This window comes from Periplaneta americana, chromosome 5 (assembly GCF_040183065.1).
Source record: "Periplaneta americana isolate PAMFEO1 chromosome 5, P.americana_PAMFEO1_priV1, whole genome shotgun sequence".
Classification (NCBI taxonomy): Eukaryota; Metazoa; Arthropoda; class Insecta; order Blattodea; family Blattidae; genus Periplaneta; species Periplaneta americana.
Window position 1 is genome coordinate 53,513,361 of NC_091121.1, and position 8,160 is coordinate 53,521,520.

Consider the following 8,160-nt stretch of genomic DNA (forward strand, 5'->3'; position numbering starts at 1 on the left):
CATTTGATTAAATTTTGAGTAAGGTTCTATTTAATTAGTTAATTGCATACTACGTGTGACGAGGGTGGAAGCGTGCAATTTAAGCAACGCGGTTCATTTGCTGCAGTTAAAATGTTTGCGTGTGCAAGTGATGGACGTGTGTTTCTCTCAAGTGGCTGGTCAGATGTGTGCAACACCAGACATTAAAGACTTTTGAAGAACAGGTGGACTGACGGTATAGTGTCTACATCGCTATATACTTATTAGTACGACCTGGTTTTTGTTATTCTGTTAATGTTCGTATTATCATAAAGGCCAGCGCACACCGAACGGTATACTGTGCAGCTATTTTACAGGGACGTCATTTTATTTTTACTAACATTTCTAATATTAACCTGGCTATACCTATGGATCAACGGTTTCAATCCTCTTCCACAACTGGAGTTCGATGGCGTAAAATACAAACAAATCACTTTACTAGGTATAGGAGGGAAGAAAAGTAGTTCATCCATTTACGTAAACTAGGAAATATCACGCTTTTGAGTTTGATAATTTTCATTAGGTTTTTGTTTAATCAAAATACAGTACAGTATTAACAATGAGTGTTTTTACTCACGAACTGAGCTGTCCATGTGGACGTATTCATTATGCAGTGTATATTATATTATCTACAGCACATTAGCGTACAATATAGAGAATGAAGTTAAATTGAAAAATAATCATAATATGGATATTTAAACACATTTTTAAAAATGGTGGCCGTTCATTTCGATACAGGCTTCAGTTCTAGTGTGAGTAATTCCAATTACCAGTTTCGTCCTTCGTACTAGTAACTCATGTTAAAATAATTCTGTAAAAGAGTACCTCACATACTGTAAATTCAATCTTCACTTCTGCTCGATCCGAAAAGATAAAATTACTCAGACATGCTATCTACTGTCCGTCCAAGTGGTTATGTCGCAGGGTCGTAGAAAGGAGGGAAATTACGTGACAGTTAATTACTTAACGAGGCCCTTTTATTTAAGTTATTTTAAACAGTTATATGAGTATAATATTACGTAGATGTCCAATTCCTAACAGAAATTAATGTTCTCAGAAAAGACATAAGACAACCCAGCCACTAGCCTTTACAGAGAGGCGAATAGAAGCTGGTGGGGAAAACCGGAATGCTACGTAATCAAATGGACGACAGTACCCATAGACAAATAAATAGAAAGACCCCCAACTCAATGCATTACCTTCGACACGCTATTGACGCGACGTCGAGACACTTGGCGGCAAAACATCGGAACTACATCTCGTTACACATAGCGGCAGAATGCGGAACTACATCCCTTGTTACACGGCCCGATCGGTATTACAGGTATCCGTTATGCCAACATTAGAGCACGATCGGTACTGCAGATACCTATTATACCAACACATACTGGTATTTTTCATATCGCCAAAGGAGTGTGTAATGGTTTATCAGTTTAAATAACATGTTTAACCACAATATTTATATCACATTTTTGTTTTAACATGTGAATATAAATATAATGGTTGAACATGAAACTGAAAACCATTAACACACTCCCTCTTTTAACACCGTCATTTAACCCTTTTATTAAATTAATTTATCAAATTTGACTAATAAAAGTTTTTGCATCTTCTAGATCAAATATGTAATTGAGATACAGGATGTGAATAGGATAGGATACTTCTCTCCAAAACACCTTAAGCACTATTTTTAAATAATGTTATGTATCATGTATTGGAAGATAAAAACAAAGATTGACTTTGGAATATTGACTTCGAAGTTATTATTGGTCAGTTATATAATTATAATTCGCTCTTAATTTTTTTATGTCAAACATAAGCTTGAAAATAGTCATAAGATGTTTTGCTGTGACATAGTACAAATCACGTTCATAAACATTTATAAAACACCACTTTATTTGTTTTACACCGTCAGAGCTGAACATCTATTTTTAAAAGTAACTGCCATTAGTTTAATATATGGATATTTAAAATCTAAGTAATCAATAATCATCACTGATAAAGAATACAAAGAAAACTATTTGTCTACAACAGACATAAAATTAACTTAGACTTCTAATAAAAACACCATTATGAAATACAAGTAAAAAAATTATTTTTCATTCTCTGATGTATAGTTGATTCAAAACACTGAACATATTAGAAAAAGTGCAATACAATTTATTAGAGATAAGTCTATACTTCGCAACATTTCCTAATTTTGAGCTTTGATATTGAGTGATTGATTTGGTTGTGGCCCCATTGCTCAAAATATGTTGTTGTTGTTGTATTCTAATGCCAGGGGTTTGACAAAGTCATTTGACCTCTTGCAATCCAATATTTTTCGAAGATATTGTCATGGCCAGCCACTGAAGCACAGATTTTGAGGTGTTCGGAATCCATTTCTTGGTTTGAGTTGCACAGTGGGTAGTTAGGGGACTGATATATTCCAATTCTATGCAGGTGTTTGTTTGGCCAGACAGTCATGGCCTGTTGCCAATCTAAATGCAGCTACAGACGATTTTCGTGGTAAATCGGGAATTAACTGTGGATTATGATGCAGAGAGTTCCATTTTTTCCCTTGAGATTTGTGTTATCAAATTTTGTTTGTTGAAGTCTAAGTATGTAGATTTAATAAATCTTTTCACAGAGTAATACGTAGATTTAGTAACAGGTCTGTAAGTAGCAGTGCTGCCCTTCTTTGCTAAAGCATCAGCATTCTCGTTTCCCAGGATTCCACACTGGGATGGTATCCACTGGAATACAATTATTTTATTGAGTGATATTAATTGAGAGAGCATTTTAGTTATTTCTGCTGTTTGAGATGAAAGTATGTATTTAGAGACTATTGATAGAATAGCTGCTTTGGAATCTGACAATATAACTGCATTCTTAAATTTATTGATGTGGCATAGAAGATTCCTGAGACTTTCACTTATTACAATGATTTCTCCGTCAAAACTTGTTGTTTCATATCCAAGAGATCTATAAAGTGAGAAGAGACAAAATATTGTACCATATTTACTCTCTTCTTAGCTCATGTTATACGACAAGCATTCCATTATAAAAAAATTAGTTGCTTCTGTACCATTAAAGTAGTCCCACCCAGAAATCCGATTGGGGGACTATTTTGCTGCACAGAATTGGAATATATTAGTCTCCTAACTGTCCATTGTGCTACTCAAACCAAGAACTGGATTCGGAACACCTCAAAATCTGTGCTTCAGTGGCTGACCATGACAATAATTTTGAAAAATACTGGAGTGCAAGAGGTCAAATGACTTTATTGTCAAATGCCTGGCATTAGAAAACATCAACATATTTACTCTGGTCATGATAATATCTTTGAAAAATATTGGAATGCAAGAGGTCAAATGACTTTATTGTGAAACGCCTGACATTAGAAAACAACAACATATTTACTCTCTAAAAATTCTAAATAATGCACCCAAATCTCACCAGTTGCAGAAGCTGCAGATTCGTATCGCTGCCACTGGACTCCCTCGCATGCCCTATAGATGACACAACTGAAATGCTCATTGTACTAGTAATTATTATTTGTATTTATATTACTATGTAATGTTAACTTAGGGTCTTAAAAATCGTTAGATTTATCATTGCCCTATATATTACAAAAATTATATTGCTCATAATGTAGAAGTCAAGTACTCTACTTTTTTTTTCAGATGAATGAATGAATTCCCCTTATTTTCCTTCAATTAACTGAAGAAATCAACACATTAAACGAAATGAGATAACAATGGTAATAATAATAATAATAATAATAATAATAATAATAATAATAATAATAATAATAATAATTCATTCTAGTACCGAGGTCATGGAAAGCATGGGGCTCTACCTCCATGCCCCCCAAATGCCTTCTTGGCATGTTACGGGGATACCTTTACCTTTTGCCTTTAATAATAATAATAATAATAATAATAATAATAATAATAATAATAATAATAATAATAATAATGAATGAAGTCCATTACCATACACTTGTCAACAAAATTAAACACAATTTTGTTAAAAGGTAAAGACAATGAATGAATCACTCAATGAAAGAGAATACAGGTTCAAATTGATGCCACAGTGAAGTGCAATGAATGAAGCAATTATGTTAGGTGGTGAAAAAGGTTAATGTAAGTAGGCTGGTGATGAAGTGGGTCGTAGTTCTTGAGTGGGATACCAAGCATCCCTTGATGGAATGGCCCCGCTTAGTAAGTTATATCTGAAGTCACCGTTATACTGATTACTGCGAAAATGGCTTGCACATATATAGGCCCTTCTGTAAGGATGAGGATTTTCTGCCACAGCTGCCCACATGTGGTACCTGTTACAATCAAAATTCTATTATTATCTTAAAAAAAATACACAAACCAGGGTTGGTATTAATTTAAATTAATGATTTAATCATGATGTAAATAAAATAATTTTCATTTTATTTACATCAAATAATTGTTACTACTTAAATCACAGATTAAAATTATATGCACCTAACATGATTAAGATGAGAAATTAACTTCCTGAAAAAATATATATAAACGTTTTTACATATGACTGTTCTGCTGCTTCTTAAAACTATTAGCAATATATATGAGTAGCAAACTTGCATCTCTGCAATGAACAAAATATTTTCTATGGTGAAATATATTTTTCTTCCTATGAATTCATATAAAATTTCACCACAGAAAAATCTTTGTTTATTACAGACATATAATTCTAGCATTTTCTGAAGAAATGTACAGGTTTTGAAAGTATGCTTCTCATATGTCTTTTCCCAACTCCTAATTAAGGAGCAACAGAACGCATGGTACAGATAGTCAAGTAGAGCCTACTTTCGGAATCACCACCTAATTAAAGCACAGTATGATGCTGAGGATTGAAATGAATAGTTGTAGCTCATAACAATATTCAAAGTAAAAGTTGCACAATGCCAAATGGACTACGTATTTATTCTGAAAACACACAATGCTAAGCTCTTCTGATAAATTTATTTGTAAATATTAATCTCCCTAAATAGTTGAATTCTTTTCTAATGAATAACAAACTGAGCATAATATCTTGCCTAAGTCTAAGCTAATTATTATTATCATTAAGTGCAGGTTATTGGTGCTGTAACTCTTCATGTATTAATAATTAGGCCTATGTGTAAACATAGTAAATTATTTTTGAAGCGATGTTGTTAATTACTTAAAATAACACATTAACAAAATACACAATTATGTAGGAACTAGTGCACAAATTAAGTTTAAATGAATTACAAAAGAAGGCAAAAACTCATTTTAATAAACAAATATGAATTTGACAAATAATTCTCACTTAAATTTAAAAATCACTACAGTTTACCAACCCTGACTATTTACTGATGATATATAAGGATATCTTTGCATTGAGCTTATCTCAATGCCATTGCTTACCTTTTAAGTTGTGCTGCATTACTTGGCACAGGAAACAGGAATAACCAGGTCTTCTCATTACTATCCGATTTCTGACAGTACACTGCAGCACATTCACAGTGTAAAACTCCGCCATTTGTCTTTCTATTAACTGAAACAAACCAGCAGTAGCCTAGTATCATATAATGCATTAATAACACTACATTTCATAGAACAATTGAAGGATTGCAGTATAATCAACGTTTGTGAAATATTCCTGGAAGAATTCTATCCACGAGTCTATAAAAATAATAAATATATCCGGCAATTTAACTCTTTTTATTTTATCAAAATTATTCCAGTAAAGGTACTACTGTTAACTGTAAAGTCAAATTTCTAAAATATATCTTTTCGGGAACAACACTTCTTTACTATTGCGTTACCAAGCTAAGGTACCCCGCCATCCTTTGGTAACGCAACTGTAAAGAATTATACCGGGAACAACATATTTAGTCGTATCAGATTCTGTCCCACGAATTTTAAGATGTCTGACCAACTTAACTTAGCTATATACAAAAATAAGATGTTCGTTCATACCCAAAGTGTATATTAACTCTGTTAGCTTACCTTTAAAGCTCTTGGCGTAATTGCAGTTAGGCCTAATACACTGTTGTAATTCAACACAGAAGTCAGTTCATCATGTGGTAGTGGTAGAAGAAAGGTAATCGCGTTCTGAAGTTTATCCCTGAAAACAATTACAGATCTCAGTTTAATAAACGTTTAAGATATAATGGAAAAATTCAGTTTAAATTAGAAAACATGACGGTGCAGTTAAGCTGCATCTACACGGTTCAGTTTTTCATGCTCGTACGCACGCAGTCTGGGAAGAATATTGAAAGAATCAAGTTTAAAGCGCTTGTTGAATTAAGATACATTAAGATTTTCTATCTACAAGGTACGCCATATTAATACCAAAATACCATGTGATGGAGTGTAAAAACCGATTATAGTTTCACTGACCAAGTTCTACAGCAGCGAAAGCTAAAATAATATATTATCCTGCACATTGTGTGCACTTCCGTTATTATTAAATACCAATCTTGCAGGCATTGCTTGAATGTGTGAAGTTGAAAGAAAAGTTGAACCGTGTAGATGTAATCTCAAACATATTTCTTTCTTACCTTTAACGTTGCGAATTATTTCTTGTTGCAGGAAAGCACCAGTAACTTCTCAATTAACTCGATCTGTTCAAATTTCTTCCTTAAGCAGCCATGTTCGTCCATTCCATAATTTATACAAGATTTAAACAGAATAGGAATGCCAACATCCAACAATTGATCAACTGAACAAATGAGGTTAATAGATCATACACAGTACACTAATATGGCTACTTTGTCCTAGAATGAAAATGAAAATTAGCTATATAGTAATAGTAATAATAATCCGAATATTATAAAACTGACACATTCTGTAAATAATGGATCTTAATAATATCTGTTTAAAACTGTCATATTGGCCAAACTTATAACCAAAGAACTTTCGAAACCAAAGAGTTTTGTACTGCTAATTTTACAAACTCTGTGATCGAAATACAGCCAGCGCTGTCCTGACCACATGCGGCAAACTATGGAACATCTATGAGCATCCAACATCTATCATTTGAGTTAAACCCTCCTGACAGTACCTGTGCGAAAATGATGCAATATTGAAAGCTGTTTCGTCATTGGAAAACGCGAACATATTTTTGAAACGTACTGCTTACTTTGGCCGTAAACGTTACTATGACTGTATATGCGGTCTTGGACCTGTGTGGAGAACGGTTTAACTTTATTAGTAGAAGGGGTGGGTGTGAAGTACATTAAAAAACTCAGGTACAATAAAAATTGAAGTAAAAATAAAATGATGTCCCTGTATAAAGATATATAGCTAACATTTGTACAGCATGCGATTATACTGTGTTAACCCGCACACCAAAAGAAACCTTTAGTCCGCTATAAGCTATGGAACTCTGCTATGTAGTGCGCTATTTTCAGAAAACAAAGCGAAGGTTGGCGCATGTGCAGAATGCGAATGCGGTCACGAAGTCCAGAACAGAGGTATGGTAAACATTGTAGCTTCATATTTGCATTGCTTTCAAGATGGAAAATTTAATATAGGAGGTGAAACGGCTTCCTTGTCTGCGGAAAATGAGCACACAGTTCGTATTTATCTATATATTACAAACTTCAGTTTCTGTGGACGTATTATTCCATGTTGTGGAGTGTATCGCCCATGTAAACAAACGTCGGTATCAATAAACACGCTAATTTAATTGCTTTCCTAAAATTAAAAGATGATGGATATAGAGCAATGGCGGGCTTTCCTGCGGCATTGCCGCAGTGATATCAGACCTCAGCGAAGCATCAAACGTACCCCCTACCTTCCCCTTTTCCCACTCCATGAAAATACTGCGCGTGTACGTGGCGGATTATACTGAATTGCTGTACTTTGGAGCTTCACTAGTGATATAATATCTTTCGCAGAATCATATGAATCGAGAGGATATCACACTTACAAGAAAGGCGGTTCTTTCATTTCTCAGGTTTAGGATCAGTTACAAATATTTAGGACGCGAACTTAAATATGTGCATTCTTAAAATAGATCACCTGTTATACGAGTTCAAAGAACACAGATTCAGTGATTTTCAAAGGACGGAGTAAGATTTCAATATTTTTGCCACTACTTTTCATGTTTAAATTGAAAATGTTATTCCAGAATTGCAGTTAGAGGTACTGGATT

General features: G+C 33.8%; 1 long non-coding RNA gene across 1 annotated transcript; it reads right to left on the reverse strand.

The window, feature by feature from the left end:
* Nucleotides 1-4,743: 4,743 nt before the first annotated feature.
* LOC138699621 (uncharacterized) lies at nucleotides 4,744-6,738 on the reverse strand. The gene is made up of 3 exons (XR_011332041.1): nucleotides 6,563-6,738; nucleotides 6,009-6,126; nucleotides 4,744-5,553 (listed from the first exon to the last, which is right to left on the reverse strand). It is a non-coding gene; the product is annotated as an uncharacterized lncRNA (long non-coding RNA).
* Nucleotides 6,739-8,160: the final 1,422 nt, after the last annotated feature.